This window comes from Malania oleifera, chromosome 8 (assembly GCF_029873635.1).
Source record: "Malania oleifera isolate guangnan ecotype guangnan chromosome 8, ASM2987363v1, whole genome shotgun sequence".
NCBI lineage: Eukaryota > Viridiplantae > Streptophyta > Magnoliopsida > Santalales > Ximeniaceae > Malania > Malania oleifera.
Genome location: NC_080424.1, coordinates 26,203,615 through 26,220,124, shown reverse-complemented (window position 1 = coordinate 26,220,124; position 16,510 = coordinate 26,203,615).

Here is a 16,510-nt window from a genome sequence, read left to right as displayed (position 1 = left end):
GAGTTCGTGTTTGATTGAGGTTTTTAGGATTGCATGCTTCAGTTACGTAATAAAGTTACCACTTTTAGGCTTTTGTTCGAAAGTTCAAACATAGGATTTATTTCCTGTCTGAATGGTTAAACATAGGATTGTGCTTAGTATTTAAGTTTGTTATCGTCTATCTTGTTGTGCATGTTTCCCATTTCTTGTCGTTAATTTTTTGCGTGTTAGGTTTGTAGTTTAAATCTTGCGTCATTTCAATTTCATCACAATATCTCAAAAATCCCAAAAATTGAATCTGAATCATGTTTAGTAAACTTTTTACATGAGTTTGGAATTAATCTGCATTCCCTGAGCAGACTATCTGGCCTTTGGGCTAAATGTTACATGACAAAACTCCTATACTTAGGATAGCCTTTGCGCTACTCATTTTTAGAGTGAGTCAGGGAGATGAGGTATGTTTCCCCCATTTAAACTCTGATCTTACTTTGTTAAGATTCATTATTTTGATTCAAAATTTGTGTTAGTTTGTGGTATAAAGTAGTCTTTCATATATTCAATTTGGTTGTATTGAACCAAATTTTGTGACTGGAAGCGTAATTTGGAAACCTCCATGAAATTAGGAATAGCTTCCCAAGATGGGGGGTGAATTGGCTTTTAAAATTTTCTTTTTAAAGTCCTTAACTTCTTTTAATATTTAACCAATTCTTTGACTTGTTTATCTATTTTTTCAATCAAAAAAGAACTTGATTTCTTTTAAACAATCAACAAGACAACTAATAAAACATCCAATCTTCAACCATAGAAATAATTAAACCAGTCAAACCAATCAACCACAATGCTCAAACCAACAACCAATTGACAAATATATGTTTACTGTAGCACTATAAGATTCAAGATGTAGATCTCTGGGAATATAAACGCTATCCAATTAATCTCAAGTTTTATACCATTCAATCACAATCAATATAATATATGTAACTTTCATCTTTTAATGCTTTCAGCCCTGTGGTGAATATAAGTTTGAACAAATCCCTGTATATATGAAATTTCTTCTTCAATATGATATTCAATATAAAATCCAATCACTCTTTCCAAATATTTAGAATTCAAATAAACTCTTGATAAATTTATCTTTGGGTGTTTAACCAAGTAACGTACTCCTGTAAGGTTTCCGCAAAGAATGGTTTAACCAACGTACTTCCTTTCGGTTTTCGCAATCCCAAATCAAAATTAAACTTTGAGTTTGTTTGATTTCCAAGTTTACGTAGTATATATGATTTCAAATTTAAACCATCCACGCAATTGAAATATGTACTAAAAATAAAAAGTAAGAGAAAGAGAAAGTGAGATCGGGATTTTTACGAGGTTCGGCTTCAACACAGCCTACTTCTTCGCCTTTGGCAAAACCACCAAAGGATTCACTAAACCTGTTCTGTTAACAGGTGGAACAAACCTTTACACACTCCTTTGTTAAGGCTAGAGCCCGCCTTCTCCAAGCGATATCCCCTCACTCGGTCACTCCTTCAAATAGGCTAAAGCCCGCCTCTCCAAGCGATATACCCTCACTCGGTCACTCCTTAATTAGGCTAGAGCCCGCCTCTCTAAGCAATACCCCCTTTCTTAGCCAACGATCCAAACACCTCGAACCATCCAAGAACTACGCAAAAATATGAAGAAAATACTGCATATAAAGCACTCTCAAAACAGAGTATATTAGTACAATTTCAGCTCTAGGTACTTCAATAATTTAAATACAACTAAGAAATAGAATTGAAGGTCAAGAGTAGAATTCACCAAGGTTTCCTTTGTGCTTTGAAAAATTCAGTATGAGAACCTTTGGTAGATATTTCAGCAGCAATTCAGATGTTCTCTTTCCAGCAAGAGTTTCAACAATTTAAAACTTTGAAAGAGATTGAGAGATTTTATACAAGTGTGTTGTATAATTTGTTGTTATATAATTCTTGGGTTCAAAGAGGTATTTATAGGCATTCTAGGATTAGTTTCCTTATTCCCCAAGTCACTATGAGTGTTTCCAAAGTTTTTACAACGTTTATATTTTGAAAAACCAATTTTTGAAATTTGCCCATTGGAGTTTTTTTTTTTAATAAAAGAAAAACAAAACCCGTGGAGTCAGTTGGCTGGACAAGCGACTGGCACCATTCTGTCTCCCAAAAATTATTTCAAGAAGTTGTCAGTCAGCAGGTAGAACATAGTTCATTTTGAGTCAGTTGGCTGACTGTCAGTCAGCTGGGTAAGTTTGCCTTGGTTAAGTCAGTCGATTGGATAGACAAAAGACTGATTTTTCTTTTTGATTTTTCCATTACAGCTTTTACACTTATGATTTGATTTTTCATAAAATATTTCAGAGATTTAAAAATGAGTTTCTTAAGTTTATATTGGTCCCTTAAAGAGCTTCAACAATATTCCAAAGGATATTTAAATATTAAAGCACTTACATAAAGACTTCTAAGTTTTTTACCATTCTTGAACACTTCAAGTTTTCATGCTTTTGTTCTTCAAGCTTTGAGATACTTTGAGATACTGAGATTTTCATTGAGTTTCTCTTTATCTTCAAGCTTTAGTCTTTTGATACTTGATTTATTTGAAAAGCTTTCTCTTGATGTGGCTTTGATTTATAGCTTCTTTCTCTTGTGTTGAGATATGTATTCCTGAAACAAAATCACTCAACAACACATGTTAAACCATCTATATTTGTTATCATCAAAACAAGATTGAAAAACCTAGTTAGGCCAACACTCCAATTTGAGGTTAGGGTTTATTCTTGGCTTGATTTGTTCCTATTTAATTTATTCGAATTTGGTCTTATTTTCATTTGCAATTTGTTCTAGTTTATGTTTTGGTATGAATTAATGTAAACATGTTTTATTTATAAAACCTAAAAAAACCTTTTCTTATTTCAATCATATTTACTTTTTCATTAGCATGTTGTGAAATACTGTTGACTTTGGTGTATTCCCAAGATGGGGGGTGAATTGAGTATTTAAAATTTATTCCTAGGTATGTCCAAATCAGCAACAGTAATACTCAACCTAGGGTCTGTCTATATACTCATAAACCCAAATGTACAGATAAATGTAAGATGTGGAAATTAAATCATGCGCAACATTCATAATATAGCATACACGTACAGTAAATAAATTGGGGAAATGTAAAGTGCACACACGATATGTTATCGGGGCTTGGCCAATTGCCTACGTCCCCGCCTCAGCTCGCAAGCCCAAGGATTATCACTATTGCTCACTTAACGGGTGGAGCGGCACCGATTACAATCAGGTCAAATTCATATAGTTGACCTCAATCTTTACAAACTTTCCTTGCGAGGCAGAGAAGGCCCTAGGTCAAATTCACAGGTCTAACCCGAACCTGATCCTTACGGGCTAGATCAAACCCCTTTAGGCCACGTATGGAATACAATCAGATAAACTTTTTCGTACAATGAAAAGTACTTCTAACACAAGCAGATTTATACAACAATTCAATACAGTATAATCAATGCACATCAATAATGTAAGAACTATAAACTCAATGGTGTATATGTGCAATCAACACTCAAAGTAAAGATTATCTCAAATTTAAGCACAAGAGTGTATCTACAAGCTAATCTTTGAAACTATGTTTAGATAAAAATATCAGTCACGGTTTTAAGGTTTCAAAGATTTGTGCCAAGAGTAATATGAATATCTCAAAAGTATTTTCTTAATATGAAAGCACAAAGAGATATTCAAATTCAAGCTTGTAAAATGATTTTTGCACACACAAAAATATGAGCTAAGGCGTCTTGTAATATGAGTGCGAAGAACCACAAGCTCTAAGTTTTCCCAGACAAAAGATTTATTAAATTAAATTTGGAGGGAAAACTAAGCTCAACCCTCAATCCAAAAATCAAATATACAATAAACAAGTGAGGGTTATAGCAATAATCAACAATGAATAAAACACTCACAAAACTTGATTTCTCAAAGGAATGGTAGTATATGAGTGTATAGGGTTTGTATGAAGAAATAGGGCTTAAGAAATTTCAGAGAGTTTTTGTTTAATCAATTTTACTAATTGTTTCCTAATCAGAGCAAATGAACCCCTATATATAGACTTGCCCAATTCTATAACCAATGGGGACACATAAGGTATTATTAAATTTATTTAAAAAATATTTAGGAAAATTAACCCAGTTTTGCCCCTCTTAATTGCAGTAAAAAATTGAACAACCCGAGAGTTTTGGGTGGCTAACGTGAGGTTCGGTCGCCCGAACAAAGACATAAGAAAAAGTACGTTTTTGAAGTTCAGGTGCTTGTGAAAGAGGACGGTTTGCTGAACCTAGGCGATTTTCCAAAAGACCGCAGTTCAATCGCCCAGTATCAAGTTTGGTTTACCAAACTTGAACATTCGGTAGCCCGAGATAGTTTTGAACGTGAGATTTCAGGCTGCCGAGTTGGTGGAAAAAGTAAGAATGAACGTTCGGTTGACCGAGGATGGTGGTGCCCTTTTTGATTCAGTTGCCTGAAGTTTGGTCAACTGTTTGACCTTTCAATTGTTCGATCACCCAAGGCAATTTAACTTGCCTAGTTCGGTCACCCAAAACCCTTGTGATTTGACCCTTTAAATCTTGATTTAATTCAGTTGATTCCTCTTATATTATATGTGATTTTGAGGACTATCCTAAGTGCAAGTGCAAGGACCTAAGGTCTTTTCTAAGGTTTTAGGCATTTTAACTTAGCCTAAAAAATCTGGCGTCAGTTGACCTTTGTCTAAAGTCTCTCTATTTTCAAGTGATGTGTAGGGACCTAGAGTTGTTCTAAGGCCTTTGCGCTTATTAGTTCCTACATGCATGATATACATTCATTATTATAAACCTTTCCTATATTACTATTACAGACCCGAAATGAAGATAATATAAATTACAACAAATGAATCTTCTAAGTCTTTATTCTTCTAGTCTTCATATGTCATCAAATGATCTTACTAATATGAACCTGCACACAAACTTGATAGACATTAAATACTTGATTATTTGTCATAATCAAAACAAGGTATGACCTATAAGGTCAACATTCTCTCCCTTTGATGATGACAAATACATCATGCAAAAGTAGGTACAGCTTTGAAAGGCTTCCCCTATCAATATGCATAAGGGAAGTGTAAAGATGTGAAAAATTCAAAAATTTTCCTAAGGTACCCAATTTTGCCTAAGTTCTCCCCTTTTTGGCAACAGTAAAAAGGGCATGTAAAATATAACTAGTTTTTGAAGAATATAGCAATTAAGCATACAAACAATATAACTGGTCATTCAAATTTAAAATGAAATAACAAACGTGATTAGAGCAGAATTATCCACAAACCATAGCAATTTAAGTCATATCATAAGACCCGTAAAAGATTTAATTTTAAAACATACAACATATGATAACAGGTAAAAGGTTTGAGCATAAAATAGTCTAACTAGTTTGTATGCATTTTCATGTGTAGTTATTGAATCAGTTATGCAATTTAAAATATATATATATATATATATATATATATATATATATATATGTGTGTGTGTGTGTGTGTGTGTGTGTGTGTGTGTGTGTGTATGTAATAATAAGGCAAAATATAAAGGACTTTTTTATTTGAAATAATTTCTTGCCAAATAATAAAAATGTATGTAAATATATATATATATATATATATATATATATGTATATATTTTATATGTATAACTATATAACCCCCTTTGGATGTCGTCAAGAGATACTAGGGGTTGCTTGCTAAAAAATTTAAAGATCATGAAGCAAACAACATTTTCCTGGTTTGTTAATTAAGCACACAAAATGTAACTAGAAAAACACAACCACAATGATCCTAAAGATATAATCAATCAAATGTAAGATCATATGGTAAACGCAAACAACATGTGGCAAAGTAGTGTATATCAACTTAAGATTTTCATGAAGTTCATTTCATTTAAGCACACGCCACATTGAATTCAACAATAGATCTAAGCTAAAAATTTTGTAAGCATAATATGATAGACATTTTAATTTTAGATGCTCTCCCTGTCAATTTGAATTCTAGCTTAGATGCAATAAACTGCTTATACCAGTTAAAGACTAATATCATTGTACTAAGTAGTATAAGTCATCAATTTAAATCTTTAAAATCAACTATACCGAATATTAATCAACTATATTTATCCCTATCAGTATAGTTGTCCCTATAGACCATAAATGCATCAGAAAAGTGTATATTAAGGCATGCTATAGAGTTCATGACCCAAGAACATTCCATATCAAAACATAAAACTTTAAGCGCATGATATAATATTCAGCGATTTTAGAAGAGCCACAATATTTCAGTAGATGAAAGTGATGCACATGGGTCATTTATGCGCTTCCTATAGGGATGGAACTGAACTTCCCTAAATATTCTCGATGATTATGCTAGGATGAAATTTAATATTCAATTAGTTTTCACTCATCCTTTCAAAAATGTTTTATCATTTATTATATCATAATCATCTATGCGCAAGGTTTTATTTTGGGAAATTTTTTTGAAATTTCGATAACATGCCTTCTGTAAATTGGACATTTTCCATTAAACCTATACAAAATAGATTCAAGCAAGCAATATATAATTCAATTTAGGCATACAAGAACCTATAATCCACTACCAGCATGCAATTCACATCAATTGCATCCGCCATGTAGGAGGCATTCTAGACTAAGCATGCATTCCAATAGTATAATTAACTCAAGATATTCAATATAGTTCAATAGTAGTTTGTGCTAGGAAAGTACATGAACTATCCATCAAAGAAATTTTAACTATTTATTAAATCATGGATAGTGCTACAATGCTATACACATATAGGCATATCTGTTAAGATGATAAGCCAATGTCTGCCTCTTTTCTTATGAATCTCAATGCGTGTGAGAGGCACGTGATTAAATACTCTTTAGGATTAAAATTTCTGATAAGTTCGAAAAGTATTCATTATGAGTGGACATGATTCAAAATATTTTCATGGAAGTGGATATGTCCAACCTCTTAGGTAAAAAGCATTTTTGAGTATTTGAATTTTCTTGAACAATGCTCTTCGGAGAGTGGGAAAATATCCTATAAATATAATCACAATTTAAAGCAAGGATACAAGTGGATATGTGAAACCTTACCGAATATGATCGTGGTTTGGTAAGGATTTCTATGGAGGAGATAGTGAACCAAGATTAGAGGATTTTAATATTTTAAGCTCAAAGGAAGCATTTTGATTCCCTTACTGATTACCTCAAATTTTGATTACGAGGGATGTTTTTTAAATAAGCATTTGTATAATAGGCATTTGAGATCATTAGTGCTTAAGCCTAGAGTAATGTCTAAGTTTTGATCCAGACCTTTATGTTAAAGGATAAGCTTAGGGATAAAGGATATATAGTGAGACGAATCCCTAAACCTCAACTTTGTGAAATGGACAAAACGTGCTTAACTTAAAATATTTTATCTTTAAGCATGAGTTAAGCATATGAAATTAATTACCTGACAAAGACGCCATGTCCAATTGGAAGTGGATTTTACTCTAGTATGTTGTAGCCAAAGTTTTCATATCTTACCATATCATTGTGATATTTCTTTATTAGGTGGTTTAATTGGATATATTACCTAACTTTTCATATTCAAATCTTCTTAGTCATATTAAACCAAAACACACTTCCCAAGCCTTTAGTTATCATTGTTCCTAAACCTAGGAACTAAGGAATAATTTAAAATGAATATTTAATTCTTATTCGATCACATTCTTCCTCAAGTCCTATGAGATTTACTTTCATAAATACCCACGTCATCTCCTTATTTAGGCCTCTGGCACTTCTAGATGGACAAGAAAACTAAATGTGCCATAACATTTCACAAAAAAAAAAGGTTTTGTGAATGCGTGAAGGATTATGTTTACAATTCTTTTTTTTGCTCGATGAGGCATAAAAATTTGTATAGGATTTATTAAATGATTTTGAATCCTTTTTGAAAAGATATTTCTTTTTAAGACCTGAGGGTTTATCATCTCCCATTTCTTTCTCCTGGCATATTATTTTCAATATTTTCTTCATATTTCTTCTCTAAGGTGGTATGATAAGCTTTCAATTCTTTCAATTCTCCTGGCATATTATGTTTAGGTATCCTACCTAGAAGCTTATCTAGTTTAGATGAAGCCTTTTCTAGTTTTTTATATATGGGAATGCTTTCATCATATAATTCAACACATGATTCATTACAGGAGTTATTATGATCATTAACAAATGAATCATTGCATGCACCAACATCAACAAAAACAATGGATGATTCATCATAAGTTATATCACAATAGACATCGCGTGAACCATTTACAATATTATCACAAAGTTTGACAAATGATTCAACATACAATATATTTCAATATTTTTCACGAGAATCATCACATGCATCATTAATAGAATTATCATGAAATTCAATAGATGATTCAACATTTGAAAAATTATAGCATTCAGCAACAAAATCATCTATAGAGGCTGAGATAGGAACATATACCTCTTTGTCTGTTAATGCAATTGCCCTATTATTTACCACTTCCTGAGTGGAGGTCTCATTCTCCCGGGTTTCTCCATATTTCCTTTCAAGTTCATCCCAGATATCCTTAGCACTTGTACATGCCATAATCTCAATAAGAATATTAGAATCTAAAGCGCAATACAGTAAATCCATGGCATGTGAATTTGCATGCATTAAATTAATATCATTTTCTACTAGCATACAAATTCCTTTGACAATCACCTGTTAGGCCCTCCAGTCCATTGATTTTATAAATATGCTCATTCTAATTTTTCAGGCGATGTAATCAACACCACAAAATAATGGAGGATTAGAAGGTGACCTCCCCTTTCTAAATGAGGATACACTAATGTGAGCCATCTCGATCTTTAGCAAAAACGTTTAAATCAATGCCACGAGGCTCTGATACCAATTGTTGACTTTGGTGTATTCCTAAAAGGGGGGTGAATTGGGTATTTAAAATTTATTCTTAGGTATGTCCAAATCAGCAGTAGTAATACTCATCCTAGGATCTGTCTATATACTCATAAACCCAAATGCGCAGATAAGTGTAAGATGTGGAAATTAAAGCATGTGCAACATTTATAATATAACATACATGTGCAGTAAATAAATTTTAGAAATTTAAAGTGCACACATAATATGTTATCGGGGTTTGACCAACTGCCTACGTCCCCGCCTCAGCTTGCAAGCCCAAGGATTATCACTATTACTCACTTAACGGGTGGAACGACACCGATTACAACCAAGTCAAATTCATAGGGTTGACCTCAACCTTTACAAACTTTCCTTGTGAGGCAGAGAAGGCCCTAGGTCAAATTCACAAGGCTGACCCCAACCTGATCCTTACGGGCTAGATCAAACCTCCTTAGGCCACGTATGGAATACAATCAAATAAACTTTTTTCGCACAATGAAAAGTACTTCTAACACAAGCAGATTTATACAACAATTCAATACAGTATAATCAATGCACACCAATAATGTAAGAACTATAAGCTCAATGGTGTATATGTGCAATCAACACTCAAAATAAAGATTATCTCAAATTTAAGCACAAGAGTGTATCTACATGCTAATATTTTAAACTACGTTTAGATAAAAATATCAATCACAGTTTTAGGATTTCAAAGATTTGTACCAAGAGTAATATGAATATCTCAAAAGTATTTTCTCAATATCAAAGCACAAAGAGATATTCAAATCTAAGATTGTAAAATGATTTTTGCACACACAAAAATATGAGCTAAGGTGTCTTGCAATATGGGTGCTAAGAACCACAAACTCTAAGTTTTCCCATACAAGATTTATTAAATTAAATTTAGGGGGAAAACTAAGCTCAACCCTCAATCCAAAAATCAAATATACAATAAACAAGTGAGGGTTTTAGCAATAATCAACAATGAATAAAACACTCACAAAGCTTGATTTCTAAAATGAATGGTAGTATATGAGTGTATAGAGTTTGTATGAAGAAATAGGGCTTAAGAAATTTCAGAGAGTTTTTGCTTAATCAATTTTGCTAATTGCTTGCTAGTTAGAGCAAATGAGCCCCTATATATAGACTTGCCCAATTCTATAATCATTGGGGACACATAGGGTATTATTAAATTTGTTTTTAAAAATGTTTAGGAAAATTAACCAAGAGTTTCAAGTGGCTAACCTGAGGTTAGGTTGCCCGAACAGACACTTGAGAAAAAGTACATTTTTGAAGTTTGGGTGCCTGTGAAAGAAGATGATTTGCTGAACCTAGGCAATTTTCCAAAAGACCGCAGTTCGGTCTCCTGATATCAAGTTCGGTTTATCGAACTTGATCATTCGGTAGCCTGAGGCAATTTTGAACGTGAGAGTTCGGGCTACCGAGTTGGTGGAAAAAGTAAGAATGGACGTTGGGTTGACCAAGGATAGTGGTGCCCTTTTTGGTTTGGTTGCCTAAAGTCTGGTCAACTGTTTAACCATTCAACTGTTCGGTCGCCCAAGGCAATTTAACTTTCCTAGTTCGGTCACCCGAAACCTTTGTGATTTGGCCCTTTAAGTCCTGATTTAATTCAGTTGATTCCCCTGATATATTATATGTATTTTTGGGGACTATCCTATGTGCAAGTGCAAGGACCTAGGATCGTCGACCGAAATCTTATCTAAGGTCTCTCGATTTCCAAGTGATGTGTAGGGACCTAAGGTTGTTCTAAGGCCTTTGAGCTTATTAGTTCCTACATGCATGATATACATTCATTATTACAGACCTTTCCTATATTACTATTACAGATCCGAAATGATAATAATATAAATTACAACAAATGAATCTTCCGGGTCTTCATTCTTTAAGTCTTCACATGCCATCAAAATGATCTTACTAATATGAACACACACACAAACTTGATAGACATTAAATACTTGATTATTTGTCATAATCAAAACAAGGTATGACCTATAAGGTCAACAAATGCGTTCTTTCCTAAAGTATCAAATACTATTAAAATCTAAAAAAAACAAACCTTGTAATTTGATATAAGTGAAAATTGATTCAAAATGTTCGACACATATGCATAATTTAAATATTTAAAATATTTTAAGAACCTTATGCCGAAGGCTATAACTTTACTAGTCAATATATATAAGAAACTTAAAATTAGTATGTACCTTTTCAAATTACTTTACTTTTATGTTTATAAATACTAATATTTGGAGTTCATTATTTTAATATTTAGATTTTAAAAAATTAAATTTATTCTACATATTATTTTTTACTTAAATATTTTCATAAGATCATTCTAGGACCAAGAATAACTTATGAAAAATTATAATATACTATTAATATAGATTGCTTTAAATACATTTCTTTTGCTCTATGTGTCGAACTTCATATTTAAAAGTCTAAAATAATTAAAAATCAAGTTTGATACCTAAGTCATCAATACAAATCAAGCCAAACCATCTATAATTAAATATTTCACTTTCTATCATTTGATTATTACTTGCAATTCTTAAAATTCTGGAAGGTCCATTTGGTTTTAATTTTATAATGACACCATCGATTGATACCAAATACCAACTCATGCTTATTCACCTTCAGTTTAAATTAAACATTGTATTTTGACTTTTTTTATTGGCTAGGGTAATAAGTAATTAAATTATTTCTAAATGTGTTGTTGAAGGAGATTTTTATGGTAATAAATCTAGCCCGCTAAATGCATGTTTATCACACGAATGAACATTTCGGTGCTCGAGCCGCCGACGTATGATATGCTTGTTTATCACACGGATGAACAGTTTGGACATGCTGAAGTCTCCACTAATTTGTTTGTTATTATGAATATTGCGTTAGATGAAGGGATGAACATTACGAACGATGTTAATTTAGAAGACGAGAAAACCTACGAGTAGGAAACCGCTGAAGGGTTAAATGAGTTCATTGATGATGTGAATCCACCCCTCAGTGAAACAAAGATGCCATCTACAATGTACAATCTATGGATGAACTTCCAATGTACGCTCAAATTGATGTAGATGTCGCAAATATGTCACGCTAAGAAGAGCTTCCTATACAAGTGATTCGTTGGGATGAGTCATCCGAGTTGTGTAAGGGGATGCTCTTTGGGTCCAAGGATCAATTGATAGCTGTGGTGCGAATTTATCACGCTTGAACTCACCATGACTTCTATGTGGTATAGTCTAACCCAGTGTTATGGGTTGCTAAGTGTAAGTAGGATTTTGAGTGCAAATGGAAATTACATGCAATGTTTTGAAAGAAGCACAATTTATTTGACTCAATACGATGGTCCGCACGTGTTTGAATGAATTGTTATCGCAGGACCATAACCAAATCACATCATCCCTAATTATTGGGGAGATAGTGAATATGATTAGGGGAGATGCGTCTACATCAATCGCCACGTTGAAAGAATTCATAGATCGTCATTTCGACTATTTGATCTCGTATAAGAAGGTGTGGTTGGGCAAACAGAAGGTCATTGGTCAAGTCTTCGGCAATTGGGAGATGCCATATCAAATATTGCTGAAGTGGATGGAAATGATGTGCACATACAATCCTGGTCTTGTAGTCAAATGGAGGTGGACTTCTGTTCCAAAATACGAAAACTCTACAATGTCAGTATCTATATTTTGGTTGTTTGCAGCATCCATTGAGGGATTTCATCATTGCTCTCCTGTTATATGTGTAGACGGGTCACATCTATACGCTAAGTATAAAGGCAAACTCCTTATTACGACGTCCTCGGATGCAAATAAACAAGTTTATCCCCTTGCATTTGCCATTGTCCAAGAGAAAAGCTTTGACATATGGAATTGATTTCTATGTTGTCTTCGTTCCATTACCGATAGGGATGATATTTTCTTGATATTAGATAGGCATCCAGGCATCTTAACTACCGTGTAACGAAATCGTGATTAGCAACCACCACGTGCCCACCACCGATTCTGCCTTCAGCACTTGGTAAGCAACTTCAATAATAAAGTAGAAAATGTCAATCTAAAGCATATGGTAAAGTAAGTGTGGAGGGAGTATCAGATAAGAAAATTTGACAAGTGGATGGAGAGGATAATTGATGAAGGTGGAGAACCAGCAAAGTCATTTTTTGACCAAATCCCTTCTCATATGTGGACTCAATGCCACGACAATGGACGAAGGTATAGGAACATGACCACTAACCTTATGGAGTGTTTCAACGCCATCCTGGAAGGAGCTCATAGCCTCCCAATAATGGCCCTTGTGCAACTAATATTTTATCATGTTGCACATTATTTCAATAGCCGACGAGAGGCTGCTTATAAGGCAATTTCTGGAGGAAATGCATTTACTCCACATATAATGTTAGCCATGGAAAGAGGGAAGCTTAAGGCTACTGGATATCAAGTCACGACATTCAACAGGTCAACTAGTACATTTAGCAATAACAACGGTGCGAAAAGGGCCACACAAAGGAAACAATGTTCAAACTTTGAGCATCAATGGATGCTAATACTCATATAAGAAGTTGCTAAATTTACACTTTACTTGCTCCCACTTGTTAGCTGCATTTGCTAGGACACGGCTGAACACTATCAGGTTTGTTCACCCTTGCTACAGCACTGCCGAACACTATATGACAAACACAGCCGATTTCAACCCAATTAGGCACAAGGCATAGTGACCAGCATCCTCATTGCTAACATTGCAAACAAATCCTAGCTCGACATAAAGGTCAGCCTAGGAGCTCATGTCTCTGTAATGAGATGGACGTAAGGGAGGTTAGGAAGAAGAACATATGCAACCATAAACAAGGACATAACCACACAAAGTATCCGAAAAGGACCCTACCTGGGGATGGAGTTTACCCATCGCATTTACTGATCACATCTACGCAAACTTCACTTTATATGGTATGTTAGGACCTTGTATTATTTGATTTAGTTAGTGACTGTATTCAACTTTTTCCATTTTGCAGCATTGATCCTGGGTCGAGCAATCGTTCATTTTTGAAGTTGATCGAGCAACACCGGTCCACCTGAGCATGGGTTGATGGTCATGCGGAGCCCTTGTACTGTCAAGGGGGCACATAGTTCTTGGAGAACTTATTCAATGTGGATGACCACATCATTACATGGATCCATACAGCGGGATTCTACAGGATTTATCGTATTGGCCATATCCAGTTGGATTCGCATTTAGTCATGACCTTCGTGGAGCAATGGAGGCTGGAGACACATACGTTCCACCTACCCCATGGTGAGGCAACAATCACATTACAGGAAGTCACGATCTTGTTTGACCTGCCCATTGACGGAAGGCCTGTCATTGGTCATACGTGTGGACCAGGAGACGGTGATGCAAACCGGCAGGGATGAGTGACACAACAACATATGTGCCACCAGTTATTAAGAGTTGTGCCACCTGACACCATGATGCACGGTGCCTACATCCATATGCGCTATCTATAGGAGCAATTCACTCATTTACCGACAGATGCGGATGCTCAGACTGCAGTATTCTTCGCACGAGCCCACATTTTTGCAGTTGATATATGAGACATTATTTTACGATCTGTTGAGTAGTTATGCCCATCTGATGTTCATGCCACTATTAGAGGACCTTATGCATATTAGCTCGTATAGTTGGGGATCTGCGACATTGGCGTGGCTGTATAGAGAGATGTGCCACGCCACACACCTATCAAGGAGGGAGATCTCTCGTCCTCTACATTTACTACAAATCTGGGCATGGGAGAGATACCCCTACCTAGCCCCTTTGTGCTTGGGTATGCTGCAGATTGCAAGGGATGGAAAAGATCATCTAGTTGAGCGAGTACCACTAGCATATCGATTAGTAACAACATCTGTTACAATAAATTTGTACTCTAAGTACTACAAAGTAGTGCTTACTGCTTTGTTACATTCTAATATTTAAGTTTTCAATTTGTACAAGTGGAGGGACGATATGAGGGCTCCGTCAGTTGTGCAGCATACATTGCCCTGGTATAAGTTCAAGTTGGACATGCAATGGGAGCAAGACGTATTCAATTTTAACAAATCACAATTATTTTTTTTGTAGGAGATATGTATAGTCTGCTTAACTTTTTTTTTCTATTTATGTGCAGTTCATATGGGGTACACTGATGAGGTTATAGTTGACTTACCCACCGATTATCACATTGGGAGTGACTTATGAGTAGCCCGAGTACCACTCATATGCTCTAATATTATGAAGTGGTATCTTGGCTATCTGTAAGGCATTCCTGACCCCTTCTTAACATCGAAGGTACATCTACATGTATACAACCTCCATGCAGTTGACAGACATAGTCGAGGAGTCGCTGATTGGATGACTTTCCGCAAGATGTATGTGGATACATGGCAACATCGAAGAGAGCACATCATCCTAGTGAAGCTGGAGGATGGTCCTTTACGTTCGAATGACCCATACTTCAGGTGGTATAGGTCCATCACACGATGCTTCATGGACAGGACTACTGTTGTATATTTGAGCCTCGTAAGTAGACATTAAGCCACATATTGTACTTTTGTTTTGTGGATTTTATGATGTGAATGTACTAACTAAATTTTGTTCTAAACTGTAGGCTGACATACTGTAGGAGGTAGATATGATCTCTCCAAATCCTGCAGTACAAGGATTGGTGAAATCTGGATTAAGAATTGTCCACGAGGATGGACGACGGACCTGTGAGGATTGGTGTAATCCCAAGAGAGGGGAGGGTGAATTGGATTTTTTTAAAAAAAATTTCTAATTATTTTACCGATTCACAAATAATATCACAATCAAAATTAAAGCGTGTATGTAAAACAATCACAACAATATATAAATGATAATACATGTGCGAAAATATAAAAAAGTGTAAGGTAAGAGAGAATGACACCAAGATTTTTACGAGGCTCCGCTTTCTCTGCCTACGTCCTCATCTCAAGCAAACCACTTGAGGATTTCTACTATTCACTCCTTTAAATCAAGGCGTAGCCACCTTATACGCACTCCCTATAGGCGGAGCCACCTCTCCGAGCAATATACCCTCACTCGGTATGGTACACACCATAATCCCTTCTTATAGGCGAAGATACCTCTCCGAGCGATTTACCCTCCTCAATATGGTTCACACTGTAATCCTTCCTTCTAGGCAGAGATACCTCTCCAAGTGATATACCCTCACTTGGCACGGTTTACAACCTGAACCACAAAGAGATGATTTGAAAGATAAGTTTTGCGTACAATGAAATACTCCTTAAAGAGCTTATTTGTACAATGAAAAGCTTTTTAAATGTACTCTCAAATGATTTGAAATATGAAGCTTAGTAGAGCATGGGTATTTCTCTCAAAAGAAAATTTTTGCAAGTAAATGAGAGTATGGAAAATGTTTTTCTCAAGATTGACCTTTGAAATATCAAATGCAAGGAGGCTTTCAAGCAATATATATGAGTATGAATATATGATCTAGCCTTTCAAGGAT